Source organism: Rhipicephalus sanguineus, unplaced genomic scaffold, assembly GCF_013339695.2.
Source record: "Rhipicephalus sanguineus isolate Rsan-2018 unplaced genomic scaffold, BIME_Rsan_1.4 Seq1196, whole genome shotgun sequence".
Taxonomy (NCBI): domain Eukaryota; kingdom Metazoa; phylum Arthropoda; class Arachnida; order Ixodida; family Ixodidae; genus Rhipicephalus; species Rhipicephalus sanguineus.
Window position 1 is genome coordinate 34,995 of NW_023614471.1, and position 24,698 is coordinate 59,692.

General features: G+C 47.8%; 1 long non-coding RNA gene across 1 annotated transcript; it reads right to left on the bottom strand.

The window, feature by feature from the left end:
• Positions 1 to 1,010: 1,010 nt before the first annotated feature.
• LOC119376428 (uncharacterized) lies at positions 1,011 to 15,186 on the bottom strand. Its single transcript, XR_005180568.2, has 3 exons — positions 15,090 to 15,186; positions 4,888 to 5,093; positions 1,011 to 1,818 (listed from the first exon to the last, which is right to left on the bottom strand). It is a non-coding gene; the product is annotated as an uncharacterized LOC119376428 (long non-coding RNA).
• Between the last annotated feature and the right edge of the window lie 9,512 nt (positions 15,187 to 24,698).

A 24,698-nucleotide genomic window follows, 5' to 3' on the forward strand; every position in this document is an offset into this window, starting at 1 on the left:
GAGGTTCGAACCTGGGCCCTCTGCGTGGGAGCCCAGTATTCAACCTCTGAGCCATGCCGGTGCTTGAAACTGCTTTGCAAAAAGGTCCTATACAGGCTTCATGTCGGGAAGGAACCACATTAGCATATGCAATATAGCGTGGTAGAAGAGTAAAGTAAGCACCAAGCGTCGCACAACGCGAATTCTGTAACCAGGCGTCACACAATGCGAATTGCGCAACGAGTAGGTTGTTGAATGCTTCCAACCCATTACAAAGAGCTCTGCCATCATTCTTCATCATCATCACGCACAGCATCAACAAAGTGCGCATAATGCCTTACATGCGTTTAGCAGGTACCACGGCTGTCTGTAGAATGACGAAAAATGGCACAGTGCCTACTGCCCTACTTCTCAAAAATTACAATGATTTATAGCGTAGTGGGTTCCTCGCAAGTGCACTTCTGTTGGTTGCCAAGGAAGCCCATAAGGCTCCCATGATCCATTTCCTCAGGGTCTCAATAAAGTCAATTCTCTCTCTCTCTCGCTCTACGTTTCTCCGGTTAAAGTGTGTTATAAAGCGTGGTGGGACAGTTAAATAACGACCGGGCGTCACACAATATGCATTATGTAATTAGTGGGTCGTTTAAAGCTTCCAACCCATTACAAAGGGCGCAATTCCCTATTGGAAAAACCAGTGGCACTGGGCCCAGTGCCATACCTGATTATCGGACCGGTGTGGCACTGGACACTGGACACTGCATACTGGACACTGCGTACACTGCACACTGCGTACACTGTACACTGCGTACACTGTACACTGCACACTGCGTACACTGTACACTGCAAACTGCGTACACTGTACACTGCGGACACTGTACACTGGTTACACTGTACACTGGCCATACTGCACACTGCGTACACTGGCACAGTCGAGAAGGCGTGCGCGTTTAGTGTGCCATGCGTAACCAGGTGAAATAAAGTATTAAAAAAAGAAGCATTCCAATCACTGACTTTATTTTCGCCTTTCATATCATAAATAAATAAATAAATAAATAAATAGCTAAATAAATAAATAAACAAATAAATCAGAGATGAAAGTGCTGTCGTAATTGCATAAAGAAAAGCTGCTGTTAAATGACCCCTGGAACTTCCGAATGGCTTCATTAAATGAGCTAATTACCTCACCACTTGACCGCCTCAAAAAATCTTTGAATCGATCCTTCATGTACACGCAGTTGGAGATTTGTCGCATGCTGTAATTGCGTATTAGATAATACATTGTATTTGTAAAGTACAGACAGGAGAAACAACGGCCTTAGCAGAGCCCTTGTTCAGAAGGGTCTGAAGGCTTGTGCTACACAATGTATGAGGATCGCAGCACCACCATCATTAGAGAGGGTGTGCTACGAGTTTCTTGGCATTATGACATTCAAAGCAACGTCATTTAGATGCTTTAAGACTTCCTTACTGTCGAAGAAAGGCTCCACACCAAGAAATAAGGACGGATGTAAAGGGATATGCTCTCGGTGGATTAAAGGGAAGTGGTGTTTGCATTTGGTTTCAGCTTCGCGGCACTCTATCAAGACATGGAGAACGGTCTGCCTGGACACATCGCACCTTAAAATGACACGTCTAACCTTATGATCTAATATTTGTACAACAGCACTTCCACTACTGATAAAAGAAAGAAATCTTAGCCTCATCAGACTGGCGTCTGCTTCCGTTGTCCTAAGCGGCCCATCTCCGCAAAGATGTTGCGCAGAGCCTTGCGCCCGAGTGCCACCCTCTTGGCCACCTCGACGTCGGAAGGGGGGTCCTCGATGACCTTTTGGACGACATCTGCAAGGATCAAAGAGTGACTGCAAAATTAAACTGAGTACTGTGAAATTCTGTACAGTACACCTCTGTTAATTCGATTGATCAGTTAACCTCACCCAAAAGTCCCGGCCGGCAGCTCATACATTTTGTTGAGAACAAACTGTCTTCATTTTGACTGTGCAACTAAGGCTTCGTGGCACTTAGGTTACAGTGAATTTGTCATTCGGCTTCCAAATTGCTGCTTTCAATTACCCCAAGACTCATCATCCATACAAGGCTCCGAATGCATTATTACGACACCTCTTTAACATTGTGAGCTTCTTTTGTTCTGAAAATTAGTACTTAGGCAATTGCCCGGCAGTACAATTGAAGACAAAACCAAATCTGCATTTGCAAGAATCTTGCATAAACAACTCCATGGCCATGTGTCATTGCTATAGCCTCCAACATGGCAAGTCCAAACAGTGCACCACTGATGGCAAGCTGCTTAGTCCAATTGTTTGTTTACTTGTTCAACTAGCAGCAACAAGTTATGTCACGTGTTCTCAACATTCCGAAGAAATGCAGTAGAATTTAACTCTTAACTTGGCAGCAGCTTGTGACTACTATAGTCGGGTACAACTTTAGAAGACAGGAGAGGCCCCGCCCAGATGACCGAAGCGCAGCGGCCAATTGCCTCCACGACTAAAGAAATAGTCCCGCTGTAAAAATTGACTGCTTCTAAAACGCGTATTTGTCGTTATAAATAAGATTTCTGTATCTTGACGAGTGCTTTGGAAAAACTGTCATGATGGAAATGCTACAACACATGCCGGATCACGAGAGAAAAGTAACTCTGTGCCTTCTACCACGCTGTGCGTCGTCTGCTGTGGACCAAGATCGACGGCACCGGGCGCGTAATTATAAAGCAGTCGCTGACTTAATAGCATAAGATTCATATATATATTTTCTGTGTTTGCACAAGCTTGTTTTTTTCAATGTGTTAGGCTTATTTTTTAATTATGTTTTTTTTTTCGGTTGCGAACACGCAATCTCGTGAGTTTGCGCACGGCATTCCATGCCAGTTTTCCGTCATGGAGCCCAGCGAGGTGACATCAGAACAAGATCCTTTGTTGCCGAACGAGCCTTGCGCCGCCTCGATGGCCACACCACCAAGGAGCCTTGGCAAGAACAAGAGCTGCCACATCCTGAACAGAGATTCACACAACATGATCTTCCACTGCTACACGTATTGGCGCAACAGGGAGCCTGAACACAGCGTGGCGGACACGAGCAAGTTTGTCACCGACATGCTCGGTGTCAGCGAAAGGACTGTGTTCAGGGTGAGGGAGGAAGTTAAAGCTTCGCATTTTTCGGGTGGCAAACTCACGACGACCTCGCGAAAGCGCCCACGCAATGCGGACAAGAGAAGATGTAGCACGAAGTTTGACAGCTTCACGTTGTGCGCGCTGAGGTCTTGTGTGCACGATTTCTTTCGCCGCAACGAGATACCGACGGTCTAGAAGATAACTACCGAGTTTCAGAGCGTATGGAACTCCCATCACTAAGGCGATGTATGTACGTACTGTGCGTCGCCTGCTTGCCGAGATCGGCTTCAAGCACGAAAAGAGAAGCCGAAACTCGCTGCTTATCGATGGAAGCACAACTTATGCGCGATTGTGTCACAGCAGGCATTCTACAGCTGGCGCATGCAGTGAGCGAAGAGTTCGAAGTCACACAGCGGTGCGAATTCATGCCAAGCTCCCTTGTAATGGCACCAGTGTATCAGTCATAATTTTATATTAGCACTGAGGCTGACATTAAAGAAACAAACACTGCTGCCAAACACCTGACCGTTAATAATCCAATGGCATTCAATCAAGCAGCGCATGTCTCACATCTGTTTTATCCATACTGAGTAACGCACAGTTCATTATCATCGCTCTGGCGCTCTTTGGCCACATCTGGCCCTTGCGCCAATAAACTTCACTAATCATCATCAAGCAGCGCATGTCAGTCACTGATTGTTAGCATTGATGGAAAGCAATCAATCGACGGTGCTACACAACACTCGAACGACGCTGCTAGACGTTCGGCTATCTTATCATGGACACTGCTGCCAACGATCGGTCGTTTGCACGCTGAGCTGGCAGCAACGAATCTTCGCGTTGGGGGTTGCTTTCGGAAATCTTTTCTGTTGAGAAACTCGTAGGTTGGTTTCATCCACTTTTCTTATTTATCCTGATAATGGTTTTGCTCCACCACTTCGCCACGTCCGACGAGAAAGGCAGGGGCACAGTACGCAAACACACCCGCCACTCACAGTACAGGTACCAGACTTTGGCAAACTCTCCTCGTCGTAACTTCACTTAGGAGCAAAACAAAACACCACAGAACAAACACGCACGAGGTTTCTTTGCAGCGGTATGTCGCCGTGGGATCCAGTTTCCAGACGAAGCGCAGCGCAGCATCAAAAATGTTCGCTGCAATCTCTCTTCGCCGGCTCACGGCACAGAAGAAACGTACGCGGCACAAATTGTGCATCGTAAGCTCACAATAATATTTCCGGCACGACAGACCATCGCAAACAATTTGAATTCACTCTGACGAAGGGAGACGCACACAGCTGATGCGACTCGGCCCAGTTTGAAGTGAGGGCGGCCATGTTAGGTATGTTCTCTGTCGGCGGGGCCACCAGCCGTCCGGCTCATGACGTCATCTGAAGTGCGCGCCTTTTGGTGGAGGCTCGTATACATCCGCCTTTGAGGGGAAAATGCCGCTGCCTTCTAAAGTTATACCCGACTGTAGGTAGGCTTTGATGTAACAACTGGCTCTTTCTGTTCCAATAATTGGCCAAATAAGCAAGCTGTTGTCCTAGAGGAGCATGAATTGCAGAGTTACACATTGTAAGGCATGCACAATTTCAGTCATCAAAGCGTATCACAGCGTATCACACCCATGAGCCATTCAAGGTGCCATAAACATGTGTGGCTGCACAAGTATAGTTCTTACTCAATTTTTTTTTCATTGTAGGCCACTTGAAATGTCAGTCGTGCTTAATTATTATGTATATAGTTTATTATTTCAGGAAAGAAAGAATATAAAGCATACTCATTATTGCATCCGCTTTCTGTGGCGTGGCTTGGAGCTTGCCCATGCTGTCCGCCTGCCGTCTGCCCTGTCAGGCTCCTCTCCTGCATTTCTGCAGGCGTCCAAAAGAATCTCGCCATTTCCCTCACCACTTTCATCTCATTTTGGCTCCGCATAATGTCGCGAAGCTTTGCAGCTTTCATTAGAATGTCGGAGCCAACGTAAACCTGGAACATAAAATACCAACGTACATTAATACATTGGTAGTGGCAGATCAGTAAGCCATGAGCTACTACATTTGTTGTGCTAGATTAACCTGCTCAATCCTTCTAAAAATACAATGCAGTCCTCTTTTATTGTCTTAGTGCATACAAGTATGCAAATTTCACTGAATGTGAATACATTTACGAGTTCACAAACATGCCACACAAATCGGCAGGTGCAATATTAGTCCTATTGTGCTCAAACAACATGCCTTGCACTGTGACCAGAATGCCATCCATTTCCAACTCTGACATGTCCTGCGATTGCTGCATAAAATCTCGCGTAGGTGGCTGACTGCATCCATCGGGAGGTCAATAAAGAATGCCTATTGTGCACTCTATGAATCAAGTTTTTTAATGTATGATAACTCGAGAAAATTTGGAGGACACTCGAGCTTCGCCTTTAAGGGCAGAACATGATAGCGTAATTGCACCCTGTTCGCATCGCCTTCTTGATCGCTACACTCGAATACAAGTCAAGAGCAGTGCAGCTTTCCTGCCAAATGATTCCCCTCAAGCCAATGGTGTCAAGGCCACTTTGCAACACCTTTTGACATGCTGCTTTGTGATTCCTCTTTAAAGCGGCCCTGTAACACTTTATGAGCATAGTCAGAAAACACTGCCAATCGGTCAGCTAAAATTGCTTTCTCTTCTCTCAAAAATGACGCTACAAGCTCAATAATCACTCGTCACAGCCACAGTATCAGCCATTGGTTGATTTGAGCCTGGCGTGCTCGGTCGTTACAGACGCCCGCTGTGGAAGGCTGCGACTTGTCCACGCGTGCACACGTGATCGCACTGAAAATTCTGCGTATTCGAAGAAAAAAAAAAGAAGTGCTCATAGTCACAAGGCGCTCGTGACATATTTTCCTTTCCCGTGCCATCCCTCCCTGCTTAGCTTCCAGTGCTTTCACCGGGGCGAGAGAAGAGAATGCAATACAACTTTTTCAAGGACACGAGCGCCACCAAAGGGCGCGCAAGCGCTCATGGGAAATGCGTGTACGCAGCCGCCGCGATGAGCGCGCGGGCCTCGCGCTGTAGCTGTCCGCTTGCGCTGTGCCAGGACTTCTTAGACACAGTGAATTTGGCAAGGTGCAACATGTTACTGCGCAATTCAATCACAAACTTCAGTGTTTAGCTGCTACAGCCTCTCGACGATTTCCATCTGTCCCATCATTGGACCAGTTGAGCGGCTCAGAAGCGTCACCTTTTATTTATTTATTTTGGCGCCAGTGCACCTTACAGCATAGATGAAAAAAAAATACAACTCGGTTGCCTATGAAGTGCAGGAGCGGTCTATGACTGGCGGATGCATTTGGAATGAACGTCCCTCGACACTGTCGACGAGTACAGTGTGAAGTTCTGATATAAAGAGTACACTAGAAAGCGTAGTCGGCATGTGGGGAAATGATATACATTCATTGCATCGCTCGCACCATATATGTAACGAATGATAAGTGCCTACTAACCTTAGTTGGTGCTATAACTACAGGTTGGAATAATACTTAGAGCGAAAAAAGAAAGGAGCAGTACAAAGAAGGAAATGCACAAACCAGCGCTCACACACAACAAAGTTTATAGCACGCGTGAAAAAAAGCATATATACAAAAATGGGAGTGCATCACGCGTGTCATGAGGAGGCACAAAAAGTCAAACAACCAAGGCGCGTGCTTAGAGTAGATTAATAAAGTTGAATTCCTTGTCTTGTAACGACTGAGAAGGTTGACTGACACAAAGTGTGGCGTTATTTGTGACATGACATGCCCCCGAAATTTCTCCCGTTGTCTGATTAGGTTGATGGTACAAAATTACTGTGCTTTCGAAGATGGGATTACATTTTCATGACTGACATAGCGATGCGAGATTGTTATGCAGGTTTAGTGTCGTGGTTTCTTTCAATTGAGGCAAGGCCTCTGACTGGGAAAGGAAGGAGCCATTTTTTTTAATGCACACACAACAAAAATAACTATCACTCACGAAAAAGAGAAGGAACAAATACAAGCAACTGTAACCAACAGGGTCAAGCCCAGCCTTCGTTAATGCTATAGCGACCGGTGCACTAACCAAAGACGGTTCCACGGATCGTTCAAAGAAAGGATGACAGTCACCGGTTATAGCGACACTTGAGTGGACGTGAGCGGCGGTCTCGTTGGTAGGCGCTTGCGTTGGCGGCGAGGGCCCTCGTAGAGCGGACGAGGAGTCAAGTCGTCGCGGAGGTCGTAGAAGGCAGCACCCTCAGGCACGGGATGCCGACGACCTCCAGGCCCACGTACGCAGCATGGAAGTTGGTGGTCGGCACTCGGGCTCGTCCCTTGGCAGGCAGCCGGCAGCAGGAACCCTCTCCCTCAACCGGGACGGTGAAGTCTGCTCCACACAAACGGGAACCAGCTGGTCGGACAGCGGGAACGCCTCGTACCCACGAACACCCGTTTCCGAGGACATCTGGAGATCCTTCGATGCTGTCGGGCCCTTTGTGTTTGGCTCCGTAAGCCGACGACACTGACCCTGACACCAGCGTATTCTTCCTCCGGGCTCTCCGAGTCCGACTCCCTCGCGTTCCAGCCCGTCGTCGTCTTCTTTCCCGTCACTGTGCCACCTACTCACTGGCTCTCGTGGGATTTCCCTCGTCCGCTCACACGTGCCATTCCTCGCCGACGTTGTCCTTTTCTACGCGCCGCATGTGTCTGTTGTGTGGTGCCTCTGTCCTGTCACACTACCGCGTTTGCAGCACTCGCGACACCACAACACATCACCGAGTACACCGCACCGTCTTATTGATCTTACGCTCACTCATCACAGAGATGAGACGGCTCCATTCAATGAATTTCGATGCTCGCTGAGGCGCGTATTAATACATCGACCAGTGTGGCCGATGTACAGTCGCCTATTTTTTTAACCTGAACGCACGAGCATCGATCACCAAGTTGATAAGCGCCGTACAACGGAGTGCAGCGGCGAAATGAACAAGAATACACGCATGCGCGCTATGAGCAGTCGTGGGCAACTGCCGTCTGCTAGGCTTTTCCGCAGACGGCAGCTGTCCAAGACCGCTCATTGCGCGCATGCGCGTATTCTCGTTCATTTCGCCGCTGCACTCCGTTGTACGGCGCTTATCAACTTGGCGGTCGATGCTCGCGCGTTCAGGTTAAAAAAATGGGCGACTCTACATGTGGACACATGAAAGAGAAATTTGCGGTTGACTCCTACACAATTTACAAAACAATTGACATGCCTCTGACCGCATTTTTCTTTGCCCACCGCAGACCCCTGCGACCTTAATGCGACTATAAGCTTATTTGGGGCGGCAAACACAACCTTCACCCCCCACATTGCTTCCCTACGCTATCGGAAAAACTACCATGGTGGATACTGGAAAAGGTGGTGGATATAGTGGAAATAATGCTGGGTATGATGGAAATCATGGTGTTATAGTGGACAGTGGTGGGTGGCAAGGTGTACGTTAGCTGGGTAAGGTGGAAAGGATGGTGGACGATGGTGGAGAGTAGCAGCAAAATACTGGGTAGGGGTAGGAGACAGCGCCCACTATGGCGCGAATGGTGGAAAGCAGCGAGGGAATGGTGGGTGAGGAAAATGATGGTGTACCATGCTGCACCATGCTGCAGAAGCTGCGCCAAATACCGTCATTGTACTCGAAAGCAGTGGCGCCTATGATGAGTATAATGTGAAATATTATTGTAGTGCGAATGAACAGCATTTTGGGCGAGTTGGTAATGCCTAATGGAGCAATGTAAAACTCAATAGACGGGATCGAACTTGTTTTGTATTTGTAATACACCCCTTGTGAGCATGCGTTTTCTTTATTTCTTATGACTGACAGGAAATAAATCTACATTTTTGTGGTGAGTGGTCGAGCCCTTTGAGCTTTCGTTTTCAATGCTACATTTGTTTGCAGTCCACCTATTGTATTGATCGCGAAAAAATGCTCAACAGTGTATTGCTTAATTATTAGTAAATTTTAGTACGATTTTCCTGGCTGAGAATATTGATTCGAGCACGAAGAAAACGCAGAATTAGTGATCACTGCATAGCAGTTAATTTTTGGACTTCCGTGGGATGTACCTACCCGAGACCACGCCTGTTGCGCTTTAACATTCGCGCTGAATTTGCTGCTCGCTCACATTTATGATAAGGCTGAAAGTAAACATCAACATCATGTGCGCTACGGATGTAAACGTTGAGAAAAAGGTCCGTGAAATGCATGCTGCAACCGAATCACCTCGCGTAAACAGATTGACAATGTAGTATATTGCAAAAACAATTTGCGGCTTGAGCCGAGAACCTCATTTCGACGGGGGCAAGGTGCAAAGCACAGCCGTATACTTAGATTTTGGCGTACGTAAAGAGCCCCAAGTGGTCGAAATTTCCGGAGCCCCCACACTACGGCGTCTCTCAAAATCATATCGTGCTTTTGGGACGTCGTGAAACCCCAGCAGTTATTATCTGAGCCGAGCAGCTCCTTCCCAGCTCCCTCCTCCTCGCTGCGAGTATGCGGCGACGCTGGTAGCGCCTTACAACCTCGCCTCCGAGATTAATGTCTACTGCCCGTCTCTGAGGCCGTGTTCGCCATAGGCGCTGTCTCAATGGCGGCGATGACGTCACGTCCGACAGCGTCGGAAGTGAAATTTGTTTAGGCCGTGGCCACTGGCGTCGCCGCTGTCGTCCTCCCAGATTTTTCTTTTCTGACATGGCGGCGCGCTGCATACAACGTGGTCATGGCGTGGTGATTGTGTTTGTGCTGATGCGGTTGATTTTTGTGCGTGCCCGTGCTTTGTGTTTTATGTTGCGGTCATTGACTTAGGCCTAACATCTTGAATCAGTATGATGCGCGGTACACGGCTGACTAAGTGAGCTGCAGGCGCCAGCTTGCCAAGTACGATTCCTTTGTTGGTGATCATCATCGATGAAGAGTGCCGGAATAGTTTCTCGCAACGCCCGCTGTGGCATGGAGAATCGACGTGACAGTTCGTGCACATGGGAACTCACCATAATGCCTCTAGACCGACGGATGCATGCAAACGGGGTGGTCAGCCAACGCCGACTCGTCACATCACCTGAAGACCGGCGCACGTCGCAACGTGTACGCTGCATGTTTTCTTGAGAAAGGTAGGTGGCTTTGAGTGCTACTCTGTGCACGTTATGCATTATTATTGCTGTATGTGTATTGCCAAGGGATATTGAATACGGTGGTGCTGAATGTCTTTGCAGTTGTGTTGAAGCTGCTCCCGCCCGACGTTTGAGAACAGCTTAATTGCTACTGTTACAAAGTGCTTGGATATGTGAGACGGGCGCACTACCCGCCGTAAAACTGAAAGCATAGATGAAATTTTCGACAGAAAGGCGCTCGTCTTACACAGGTATTTAACAATCGTCACTGCATTTGTAATAACCAAACTAAAACAGTTATTGCTACTGCCACCGGGTTGTGCTGTGACTGGGAATAGGTGAAGCGCGATAAGTTGCATTTGGTGATGCAATAAACAACACTGATTATGCTAGCACCCTTGTGCACTCATCAGTTTTTACGTCGGAAATAACGGGCATTTGTTCAGATTCCGCCCCTGAAGGACGATATAATTTGGTAGGTGGGCTTCCGGGGAAGGCGGAATGGGGTGGGGGTTCGGCACTGCAGCGATAGCGTCAACTGCCGGCTGTGTATCCTCGTTGGCTGGCCGCCGGCATCGTCCAATGTGGATTTCTTTTGCCGCTGCAACGTTTTAAAGTTATAGGCTGTGGTTTCCGCGGTATGTTTTTTTTTCTCTTGCTCAACGCGGGCTAGCGAATCGCGCGTTCATTTTGCGAGGGGTAGGTAATTTGCCGCGAGAACAAACCCACTTGTGGTTTTAATAAGATTTATTTCAAGGGCTACCATCACGTGAACGCTGCCGGCCTGTTGAGAGGGCAAGTAATTGTCCCCGCACGGAATGTCGGCACTATTTCGCTTACGGCAACTCTCGAAAAAAATAATATAACAGCCGGTAGTACCTCACCAGCTGTAGTGATTTGTAGTGCAATTTTACTGTATTAATTAAAAAGTCACTTAGTCGTAAGTTCAGCAGACACGTATAAACTGCGCGAAGACGAGCGAAGCGCAGAGAACACACCGTGCGCTTCGTGTGTGTTTATTTCTGTCGTATAACGTGTTGTCCTCGCCCATTTTAAAGGTGTCTGCTGTACCTATGAACCAACTAGCCCAACAATGTGTCATACTTGCAACAAGGACTCACTATAGTATCTATTTATTTGTATGAAAGGAGCAGTGTAAGACGCATTGATTGCTAAACAAATCATTTATATTTTTTAATGGTGCTTTTTAAATATTTTTCAGGCTGCTTGGAGAAATGCATCTCTTTGTAGCCGCTTCAATTATAGCCACCGAGGAACTACCGTGATGTCGTGGTGAGGGTTTTCTACGAGGGTTTTCTGCAGAAGCTGCTTGTCGAGGCAAAGGAGGAAGCATAACGCCAAGAAATGTAGAAAAGGGAATAAACTTATTCACTGAGCCAGTCTGTTTTTTGCTTAGTGCAAACATGGTATTATGGTGCCTGTTTTGCCTGATAACACATTTGGAACTAAAGCTGAGAGTTACCAATTAGTTTTCTGTGGTTAACCTGTATGCCTTGCGTAACAGGCAAATATGTTTTGAAATATAACTGAAATATCATTGAAAGGGAAATAGTTCATTGACAAATATGCCCGCCATCTCCGTACCTGCCATGTACCTTGTACACAGCATAATTTTTACCCACCAAGGCTACCGTCCACCATCTGCCCACCTAAACTACTGTCCACTATCCACCCACCTTGTCCACCATCCACCACCGTCCACCATCCACCACCGTCCACTATCCACCCACCACCGTCCACCATCCACCACCGTCCACCATCCACCCACTACATTAATCCACTATAATGGTGGATGGTGGTTTCCACCATGTCCACCATTTGACTTTTTCCAATAGGGATATATGTTCTTCAGGCCATGCGACTTCTTATACATATGTGGAATAACTGCAATATTTCTAGTTCGTTCATTATTTATGGATGGAGGGCATCCATGTTAATCTTTCTTTGCCATGTGAACAGATTTTCGCAAACCAATACAACGATATGCAGGATATCCAGCCTCTTTGCAGCTGGAAACTACTGCTCATCTTATGTGCGCAAGTTTTTTTTCCAATTCCGCGCGTAATCATGACATTACAATTCCTTGTTTAACAATATTCGAATGCGCTGATGCAAAATTAAACACCTATTTCGCTGAACACGGGATATATACTGCCTGCAAGCATGCTCCGCAGTGAAACTTAAAAGCATGTTTCAAGAAACTGCAAATTATCAGAGCAAGGCATCTCGCAAGTGAATTCTAGTCCGATCCCTTTTTGCTTAGGCACGTTTAGAATGCCCTCACTTCTTTGTACAGCGCGTGACTTGTCAATTAAAAGCAAATAATCAGCTGTATACCTGAACACTGTAACACCTCTCTACAGTTTGGTTAACCCCGATCACGAGCTGCTATGGCATTAAATGCCATAGTGGCTTGTGAACAAGTAATCATTGAATAAATACGAATTCGGTGCTCCAGCTCACATTGCTCACGATAGCACGTTTTGACTGCATGTATCAGCACGTGATAACTCGCATGTCGCTTAAATGCTACATCCGGTATACATCCGCTTGGTAATACCTACACTGACTGCATCATTCCTTTCACATTTCATGCGTGGAGATACATGCAGGCGCGTTCAGACATATGTAGTATTAAGGATTTAATAATAGTCAACCAGCGGCGGCGCCTTTTTTCGTTTGGTGCTCCCACGGCGCCAACGAGCAGCGAGCGACGGAACAGCCGGCGGGCTCGCCGTACACACTTTTCCCATAGTGCTTCGCGCGCCCGCGGAGGGCTCTGGGATTGCTTGAAAAAGGTCTATTGCAGTGTGCGACAAATCTTTGTAACTCCGCTCGTACTGAATGGATTCTAAAAGTTTTTGCGGTGGTGAATTCATGAGGCAATAAGCTCCTTTAGTGAATCCACTCCATGGCTACTTAGAAATTGCAGGGCCCCTTTAAGCACAGCACAAAGGCAGTCTGCCGCAGAGTCATTACGAAACGGCGATACTATTGGCTGGAGGGGGGTCCTTTGACGGCGAAAAGCGGCACTGCTCTTGACTTGTATCTGAGCATAGGCCTCCCAAGCTCGGCCAGGGGGCACTGCGTCGCACGCGTTTCGCCGCCTTTCTTGCAAAAACCGGTCGCTCCTCCCGCACCTGCCTTTTGACTGCGCTGTCTCCGCATGTTCGGGCACCCTGCACGCGCTGTTCTCTGCTCGCCTTGCACGTACAGCTTCACGTGTCGCTTGCTCTGAAGGTGTAGAAGGATCGCAGAGATAGAAAAAAACGTTATCACGGTGTGAATTTCACCAGAGAAGGGCGGTTGATCGACCACCTTTGCGGGGCCGAGCTGGTCGTGAAGGACGATGCTGGTTGTGCGAGCGCTGCGTGCGTGCCGATGCTGAACGGGCACAGTTCTTTGACATGAATAGGGAGGTGACTGCGCGAGTTCTGTAATTAGATGTTACCGATAAAACGCACCTTCGTTGTGGCAGTCGTGTCTACTTGGAGCTGTCAGCAAACATCCACCACGCTTTCGCGTGCGTTTTCTATTGATAACTTTTCGACTGCTTGGATGTCAAGTTTGTCGTGCGGCTTTAAATTTATTATGTGCTCAGTGTGAAGAGCATAAATTTAGATCTGCCCTGTTGAGTCACTGGCAGCATCGCAATGTGCCGTGTTCAGTTTCGTGGGAGTTTCACTTTTGCCGAGGTTTGCATCGAATGATAACGTCGGATCGCAAGTTTAATGTCACCTTGGATTTTTTAGAGCTCCCTTTGACAGCATAATGATACGTGCAAAAAAAAAATATTTCATGCCCACTTCGATCATGCATGTTTCTTGCAGAAGCGTGTTTCATTTCGAATAATATAGACGCCTGATCATGCACCGTGTTCACTGATTTGAATGTCGCTTTGGTTGTTGCAACAGCTCGTTTTGGCCATCATCATACTATACAATACCCACTGGGATCGCACATGTTTATGATTATGCAGAGGTTTCTGCCCGATGATAAGAGCGTCTGTTTTCTCGAAGCCATAGAAAATTTATTTGCCGCCTTGGTTCTTTTTTCAGCTCGTTTCCAAAACGGTAGCTGTATATTGCCCGCGGCTCACGCGCATGCAAGCTTATATATTACGTGCCTGGTTGAGAATATCATGGCTGGCTGAGAAGCGCCTTTAGATAACGCTGCCTCTCGGCTCGCGTTAAGGGCAATTCCTGCAGCTCGCGCAGTGCTGGCACGCCACGCTCGATTTGTTGACAGGCAGACGACGCGCTGCCTGCATCGCCCGTTACGCGAGCCGAGATGCAGCGTTATCTAAAAGCGCTTCGCAACCGGCCATGACTTGTTATTTTGTTTGCCAATAGATGACGCCAAAGCGGGCGAGCTTTCGTTAGCTGTCGGTTGATGGAGCTGAAGGCAGCCGTCGCAGAGCGCAGGCCACGCGTTCGCGTGTTCCCTTTCATAAAAATTGAAACTGTACTTGGAATGCTCAACAGAAACGCATGACGGCTGGTGCTTTTTTGAGTCATCAGTGAATGCTGGGTTTTCGCCCGATAGTCAAACAATGTCACGGTGCGGAAGCAGGGCTTTTCCTTTCATATATACGTTAAGTAGTAATATATCAGCGTCATCGGCGCTCAACGGTCGTGTAACGCCAGGTGCCATGCCGGCTGACTACCGCATTCCAATCGCTGAGCCCTGTAGTACTTCGCGCATACATAGATATCGCATACAGGACTATACAATACGGTACCATGCTTAACAAAGCCCACAAACATTCGGGATAAACGTTCACTTAAACTTGAAATGTATGAATGCAATACTTACCTCCTCATGGCTGAGGAAATCGGTGGTTCGACCCGCGCTGATGAATCAGAGATACCGCCGGTACAGCAGAAGAAACCACTCAAACGTGTTGGACCCCCCCCCCATTCACAGATAAATCTGACTAAGAATACCAACTATTTCATGGTAATGCTAGACAGGTCCCTCTAGAAAACTCGCTACAATAAACGGATACATACAGGAAGAAAGCCCCACGACGAGTCGCCATGTGTTGTACGAAACTGAGGTGCCTTAATAAGTTATTCAATATATTAGAGCTCTGTTAGTAACACTTTTAGCTGTAAATAAAAAGAACAGCATTATTTATTTAGTATAATACTATGGAATAGGTTTTATTGAGCATTAACGCATGAAAACATAAAAACAAAGATACGGGACTAGGGCTACCCCTACTCAACGCAAACAGACGGGGCAGACATGGCGGCGTTCATGCGGCGTTGCAGAAAAACATTAGAAAAAGCAGAGTCGGAGCTAGCAGACTTCACTGCTGTTAGATCGTGGCAAATAATGGCAAATGTTCAAAAAGAAAGGCTCCTTTTCGCAGGGAAGTGACGACTATATTTTAAACACGAGTTATTCGCACACAAGCACCTCGTTGGACATCTACAACAGTAATATTCGTAACGCCGTGTCGGTCTGGCGCACGTCTACTCCAACGGCGCAGGAACAAAATACTTTTCTTGCCATCATTCCCAACATGATTGAGCGAAACTTACTCAGTACAGCTTGGAAAACACGAAATGGCGGTATTCAATGTATACATCCTCCGATTGATTTCTTTTTTTCTTTTTGGACTGCATTAAAATATGTGAATAGTGTAAGTAATTGAACAATTTTCAATATATGTACGAGAAAAGTGCCCTTTGCCGCGCTGCAGATTTGTATAGGTAATAGTCATTTTGGCATGCAATGTTTCTTATTGATTATTTACTATTTATCCTTTTTGCGCAAGAGTGCGTGATTGTCATGGTGCTTGCGGCAAAAAGTGATGTTAGGAAGCTTCACCGGACTAGGCCTTTAATTTTGCTAATAAATTGAATGTAAGGAAAGTAATGCATTACTTGAATGTAATGCAAATGCAAGTTTTTTTTCCAAATTTTTGCGACCTGATGTTGACCAGTGTGTCAAAATCGAATACCGAAATTAAAGTTGCCTAAAAAGTGTAAGGATGCACACAATTCTTCTATATTTGTTTCATTTTTTCCTTCCATGACAATGAAATGTCACCCCTCGCGTTACAATCGAGTAAAAGTGGTATGGGCAGAATCTGAAACTCGACAACTTCTTGTTCGAGTGCTTTTAGACAGTGGTAGCCATCATAGTTATATTCGTGCAAATGTGGCTATAATAATACTTCAGTGCTGTTAGAAGGAAAGAGCTTTCTCTCATCACGTTTGGAAGCTCCAAATTGCAGAGGCAACTCTTGCCGAGCGTGTCTCTGTGTGACTGTGCAGTCACATTAATGATGCTGTAGTGGAATCGGAAGTATTAACGATTCCAGAGATATATGCCACTGCTAGCGCACACTATCTTGCAGGCGCTTGTTAAGGAATATAATGCAGCTGACACATGGCAAGCGGATATGTGGCAAGACGGCGACATAATTATGCTCATAGCATCCGACACCTATTGGAAAGTAACAACTGGGAAAATTGATCACATCAATGAGAAACTAATAGCGACAGAGATAACATTTGGATGGATGGTACAACGACTGTTATTGTCTGACATCCAGTTCTTGTTTAACGCACTGTTTCTCTTGAGCAGTAATTCTGCAATAGACCTCGACGTATCTTCAGTTTGGTGTCTTGATGCCATCGGGATTGATGGTACGCATTCATAAACCTTAGAGAGTAGCCACCACCTGTTTGGATTAGAGCAAGGCATCTCCAAGCGAAACAAGCGTCATCAAGTTGACAATGGCGGCACTGGCAGCAGGAACTTGAAAAAGGCTGAGAAGCCAGGCGAGCAGGTCAACGTTTGTCTTGGTACAGGGCATTGTCAACATCGGTGGCAGCATGGTGGTGATGTTGGACTTGAGCAACTTGTCATAGACTGGCCACTTTTTGTGCAACTACAACCACAATAAGGAGGGCATGTTCGATATTCTTCACGCCAAGTACATCAAGCATGTCGAGGGCGCTCTCTGCTGCATCATCGTTGGTTCCGAAGGTGGGAAGGGGTGCTGCAGCTGCAAATGAATGACTGTTGTGCACAGGGACTGCCGAAAGCAAAGCGAGCAGCATACATTCATTCGTGTGCCGTTCGCCAAGTGCAAAAGCCCGCTGGAGTGCGTTTCGACCACACAGCATTCAGGGAACACAACAAGTGCAATAGTTTCTTCGACAGTGATGTCAGCAAAATGGAGGACAACTTGGTGCAGCTCAATGATCTGGACTTCATGCCTCACTTTGGTCATGTGGCACTCGGTAAAAAAACGCATCGTGGGTTCTGTTGGAGGGCTTACATCAGGCTTCTAAGATTCTCATCTCCGCACTCAAAATGGCAGAGGGGAATATGGAGATTTTGCAACAGTCATTTCTGAAGGCTTTCTGAAGTGTTATTAAACAATGAAAGGGAAAGCCCAAGAGTAACTGGAATCTCTAGAATAAATGTTCAGCTCAGTAGACCACACATTCCGCGGCTTACCCCTGGTGATGGGACCATGGGACCAAGTGCTTCTCAGCATAAACTGTGAGATTCGCATGGACTCTAACATGGTACACGTCTATGAGAACAATGAGGATGTGGTGACTGAGAAGCCCATGAACTTCTCGCACGTCAGCCTGCCACAGTTCATTGATGAATTTGACCTTATATGCATAATGATTGCCAGCAGACCGCTTAAAGCGTCTTGCTGGCGCTCGCTCAGTTTGGAGAGCATTAGACCACTAAGGCATCTTGAGAGCGAGCCGAACGAGCTCCAGCATTTGAAGCCGTCCTGTTTCATGCTGGGAACGTGCAACATCTCAATGCCAAAACATGCTAGCATGTCGGGGCTCCCGTTTGGACTTGTGTTGCAAGGAAAGGCTCGTCATCGTGTGGCTAGCAACTCAACTCTAGAACTGTGGAAAAGGCACAAGAGCGCCTATGTATTACTGTTGTGGTCACATTATCACCGTTCAAGCTGCACCCTCAAAGCGTGCAATTCACCTTTGCCCTCCTGGAAGGATGTAGAAAAATAGCAGGCAACGGAGCAACCTGGGGCGTGCCAGACCCTTAACGAAGAAAAAAACAAAGGTGGCATAGGCATGAAGCACTGGCACTCAGGCTGCAGCATTTCCCCTATAGTGTCAGCAAAAAACGGATGTCTCTTTTTTACATCTGGGGAAACAGTAATTTCCCTACACTATTTTATATCTTACAACAATTTAGCCTGAAAAATCAAACTTTTGGACTTAAAGGCATAATTCCGAAACAATTGTTGTTACGTACAAGGCCTTATGCGGCAAGTGACAGTTCACTTGTGACACCTGAAATATCTACAAGTTCGAATTATTGGGGTCTGAGATGTCACTAGGCTACTTTATTCAGGCAGCACAAAACCGACCTGTGAATGAAGTGAATACTGGCTGTGTTTTGATAGTGCTGCTCCATAACTGCAAAGATGTCATTTCTTTATCATGCAACTTTATTTTCTGTTACAGTGGACATAATAATCACCTGTATTCAAAAAAGATGTTAAAATAGGCTGTAATACTTAGTTCTCATTGCTGTGTGCATTTTGTTTTCTTTTATTGTGTGTCATAGTTCTCTTCAAATTTATCATGTTGGCACACTGCCATATGTTCACAGTGCTGGTTTTACTGTTGTAAGCACTTAAAGTGTCCTTGTACAAGTAGGTACATCGTGCATGTGTTTTAAAATCCGACGACTTCTTTCTTAGATGAACCGGGTTTAAAGGAGCATGCTATGTGTATATTTGTAGGTACTGGTATGTTGGCGTAGTCTTTAGCTGTTCTTTTTTTCACATATATTCATACTTGTTCTTTGGTCGCTACAGTATTGCAGTGGTTACTGCGCTTGGTTACTGACCCGAGAGGCACGAGCTTGATCTCAGTGGAATTTCGATAGAGGTGAAATGCTAGAAACGAGTGTACTTAGATTCAGGTGGACGTTAAGAAACCCCAGGTGGTCGCGATTTCGGGAGCCCTCCACTTGGCCGTGCCTCATAATCATATCATTGGTTTGGCACGTGAAATAAGAAATTAGAAATTCATAATCATATGCTGGTTTTGGCATGTAAAACCTCAGAAATACTAGTGTAGTGGTAAAGGAGCGAGGCATTGAGCAGTGGGACGCTTTCTTGGTGTGTCACGTGAGCACTATTCATGAGCTGTTGGTACAGAGCCAGTTGGACTGTTTTTGCTGTGCCGGCTTTCTGCCTGCTACCCATCGTTGATTAATAAACCCACTGCGAAAGTCGTGGAGGCACTAAGGACTTCTCCTTTCTATATATACCCTAATGTTATACCAGGAGTACGTTAGTGCCTCAGTATTTTTTATTTTTCAGTAATAAAGCTTTTACTCTCAACATCTTTAACATTGATCTGCTGTGCAGTCATTGCCCAAAGTAGCTTCCTTTAATATATCGTACTATCAGAAATTGTTACCATCCTCTGAATGAAGAGCGAAGTCGGGCCTTGATAGTGGATGTCAGGTTGGGCACTACTAACCAGTTTTGGGAAAACATGGGTAAATTTATAAAACATGGGATATATCACTCTTGTGGAACAGACGCCTATGTATCAATATTCACTACAAATCGAAGATTTGAAACATTGTGACACGCAGACCAAGCCTATGTTAAAAAGGTAGCTGCCGTGTGTACTCAGCAATCTCTCCTAATGTTGTGTTCATGAATCAAGTCAAACGTGGAAGAGGTTGATATTGTCACGGGTATGCAAAGGTGACTCAGGCACGGGCGCTGAAATGACACCCAATGGAGGAAGACGACAACGCTGTTGTTGTGGGTTTGAGTCTGAGGCTGCCCTGTTGTCCTACGATCCTGTCCTCTCTGTGCAGCATTAACTCGATCAGTATTAACTGAATAAATCATCCCCGTAACATCTTTTTGGTGGAGGTTGCGGGTCTTCCAACAACCGGCTCTGGATCTCCGCAGCGGCCGCCACCTTAGCCCAGCCACGATGCCTGAAGACGGCGTGCAGTCCTCGCAGTCCGCGCGAGCTCCATCCCCTGTCATCCCTCCCCATCTTCTCGACCCTGGCACATTTTGCGGCACCGACAGCACTGACGTCGAAGAATGGCTCGTATTATACGAGCGCGTCAGCAAGCACTACAGGTGGGATCCGACGCTTATGCTGGCAAATATTATTTTCTACCTAAGGGGTACAGCACGTGCATGGTATGAGACGCATAAGGAAGACCTAACGAGCTGGGACGTGTGCAAGCAGAAGCTTCGCGACTTGTTCGGTCGGTCAGTTGCCCGTCAGATGGCTGCCAGGCATGAACTCGCGTCGCGAGTGCAATCGTCCACGGAGTCGTACGTCGCATATATCCAAGACGTGCTAGCCCTCTGCCGTAAGACTGACAAAGACATGACAGAGGTGGACAAGGTCAGCAATGTGCTGAAGGGCATCGCTGACGACGCCTTTAACATCCTAATGTGTAAGAACTGCACCACTGTCGACTCCATCATCTGAATGTCGGCGGTTCGAACAGGCTAAAAGCAGGCGGATTACCCACCGCTTCAACCGGCTTCCGAACACCGCTGCGACTTCCTCGTGCGAAGATCCTGCGACGCCACGTCCACTCGCGGCTTCTACCAACATCGCACGGATTGTTCGCCAGGAGCTGGAAGCCATGGCCCCCGCTACCTATCAGTCCCCTGCGCAAGAGAACTTGGCAACAATCTCGCTCATTCAAGCCGTCGTGCGCCAAGAGTTTGCCAACATGGGCGTCCAAACCAACAGCCACACGCCTCAGCCTATCTACACGCCCACCCATAACGCTGACCACCACGGCGCTCCACTTGTTGCTGCTGCTGCTACTTCCGGTCCTCGGTTCACCCCACGCTACCGCAATCCATCTGAGTGGCGCACACCAGACGATAGACCGATCTGCTTTTCTTGCTCTCGTGTTGGGCACATTTCCCGCCATTGCCGAAACAAGTGGTATTCTCGACCCAGTTTTTCAAATGACCGCCGCCAGGATCGTAGACAGCATTCTCAGCCCACTTTTCCGGACGACCACCTTCAGGACCCTTCACCTCGCCGTTCGTCTCCACGCCCTGCACCATCCTACGCAGACGTCGTCGCCCACAGAAATTGGTCGAGCCGCTCGCCGTCGCCTCAGGATCGCCAGTCACGCTCCCCTCAGCGCCGTCGCTCTCCATCGCCGGCTTATTCTGGACACCCCCCGGGAAACTGACGAGTGCAGCTCCTGGAGGTGGCGCTGCATTGACGACTCGGACCGAAAACCCTCTACCGACCGCAAATTCAAGACGTAATTTACTTCGTGTGCTCATTGATGGCCTGGCCGTTACTGCGCTAATCGACACTGGTGCCCACTTATCCGTTATGAGTTCTACGCTTCGCTCCCGACTAAAGAAAGTTCTTACACCTGCTATGTTCCCTACAGTGCGAGTGGCCAACGGAAGCCGAACATCAGTTCTGGGAATGTGCACTGCCCGCGTTACTGTTGCCGGTCACCACACTTCAGTGCTCTTCGCAGTTCTCGACTCTTGCCCGCATGATGTCATTCTTGGCATTGATTTCCTGACCGCTCACTCTGCCCTTATCGATTGTTCTACCGGCATTTTACGGCTTGAGTTGCCCTTGTGCTCTGATGTCCCATCTACAAGTCGCACTCGGCTACGGTCCGTGGAGTGTATACGGCTACCGCCCCAGGCTGCTATGTACGTCCCTATGTCGCCGTTACCGTCAGTTACTGATGGAGACTATCTGGTAGCTCCCCTCATTGATTTGACCCTTACCCACAGCATCGCAATTCCACATACGATAGTCGTTGTTGCCAACAACAGGACGCTTCTTCCTGTTCTCAACTTCTCCACGTCAACCCAGGTTCTTCCTCAAGGGATCACCTTAGCCGACCTTTCAACTCTGGAGGAATGTACGATTTCATCTTTCACCCCTGACTCCAAGACCGTAGCCAAACCTGTCATAGCTCCGCAAAATAAGGCATTCCTGGACAAAATGATATCCGACGACCTGTTACCTTCCCAAGTTGAAGCACTCCGCGGTGTTCTGTTTTCTTACCTGGATATTTTTGACATCGACGACCGTCCCCTGGGGCGCACAAGCGTCGTAGCCCACCGTATCGACACCGGTGACGCCGGTCCACTTCACAAACGCCCTTACCGTGTGTCTCACGCTGAGCGCCAAGTTATACAGAAGGAGGTCGAGAAAATGCTCAGCAAAGACGTTATCGAGCCTTCCTCTAGTCCTTGGGCATCACCTGTCGTGTTAGTTAAAAACAAGAACAACAGCTGGCGCTTTTGCGTCGACTATCGCCATCTCAATCGGATCACCAAGAAGGACGTCTATCCTCTACCTCGAATCGATGATGCGCTCGACTGCCTCCACGGTGCCAAGTATTTCTCATCGCTTGATCTTCGATCTGGATACTGGCAAATTTCAGTCGATGACCGCGACCGTGAGAAGACGGCATTCATCACACCCGACGGACTTTACCAATTTAAGGTCATGCCTTTTGGGTTGTGCAATGCTCCTGCCACTTTTGAACGCATGATGGACTCTCTCCTACGCGGTTTCAAATGGTCGACCTGCCTTTGTTATCTGGACGACGTCATCGTTTTCTCGCCCACCTTTGAAAGCCACCTTCCTCGTCTCTCGGCCATTCTTGACGTTTTTCGCTCTGCTGGCCTTCAGCTCAATTCGTCGAAGTGCACGTTTGGACGCCGGCAGATTAAACTACTTGGCCACCTTGTAGACGCTACTGGTGTCCAACCTGATCCTGACAAAGTCCGCGCTGTCCGCGAATTCCCGGTTCCGCATTCCACGCAGGAAGTTCGCAGCTTTCTTGGGCTCTGCTCATACTTCCGCCGCTTCGTCATCAACTTCGCGGACATTGCTCGGCCCCTCACGGATCTCCTCAAAAAAAACGTGGCTTTTTCCTGGGGTGAGGACCAAGAACAGTCCTTTGCGTCGCTGATTACCGCCCTTACATCACCACCTGTGTTGGCTCATTTTGACCCAGCCGCTCGAACAGAGCTTCGCACTGATGCAAGTGGCCATGGCATTGGTGCTATACTCGCTCAGATACAGAATGGCACAAACCGTGTAATAGCCTACGCTAGCCGCCTTCTATCGCAGTCGGAAAAAAATTATTCCATTACTGAGCGAGAATGTCTAGCTCTCGTCTGGGCGGTCGCGAAATTCCGTCCGTACTTATACGGACGCCCCTTCGCAGTCATCACAGACCATCATGCGCTCTGCTGGCTGTCAACACTTAAGGACCCTACAGGAAGACTCGGCCGTTGGGCATTGCGATTACAGGAGTACACGTTCTCGGTAGTGTACAAATCTGGCAAGCTGCATAGCGATGCCGACTGCTTATCCCGACACCCTGTTGATCCACCCAACTCCATCGATTTGGAAGCCGATGCCTGCGTCTTTGCCATCACTGACTTTCTACACGTGGCGGATGAACAACGTCGAGATCCATCGTTACTCTCCATCATTGACCGCCTTCAGTCCGGCAATACCGACCCTTCAATGAGCATGTTCTTGCTTCAAGACAACGTTTTGTACCGCCGCAACCTGAATCCCGCCGGCGCGGAACTTTTACTCGTCGTCCCAAGCCATCTGCGGAAGGATGTTCTGCAACAATTTCACGATGCCCCTACTTCCGGACATTTAGGCGTCTCCAGAACCTACGACCGTGTTCGACGACGGGTATTCTGGAAGGGTCTTTATCGCTCCGTTCGCCGCTACGTTGCAGCTTGCGACCTGTGCCAGCGCCGAAAGAAACCTACGGTTCCCCCTGCCGGTCGCCTTCAGCCTATTGAAGTCCCAGCAGAGCCGTTTTATCGAGTGGGGTTGGACTTGTTAGGTCCCTTTCCAACTTCGACAAATGGAAATAAATGGGTTGCAGTAGCCACGGATTATGCCACTCGGTATGCAATCACTCGAGCGATACCGACCAGCTGTGCGACTGACGTTGCAGATTTCCTCCTCTACGACATTATTCTCCAGCATGGCGCTCCTCGTCACCTACTCACAGACCGTGGTCGCTGCTTCCTGTCTCGTGTGGTTGATGACCTACTTCGATCTTGTGCTACTCGTCACAACTTCACCACGTCTTACCACCCCCAGACTAACGGACTTACGGAACGCCTCAACCGCACCCTGACAGACATGCTTTCCATGTATGTATCTGACGACCACACCGATTGGGACATTGCCCTCCCGTTCGTCACCTTCGCCTACAACTCGTCGCGTCATGACACAGCCGGCTACTCACCGTTTTATCTTCTTTTTGGCCGTGATCCGTTACTACCTTTCGACTCCCTGCTTCCGTCTGACCCACCTTCCACCACTTCGTACGCTCAAGATGCCATCACCCGTGCTCTCATCGCACGTACAGTAG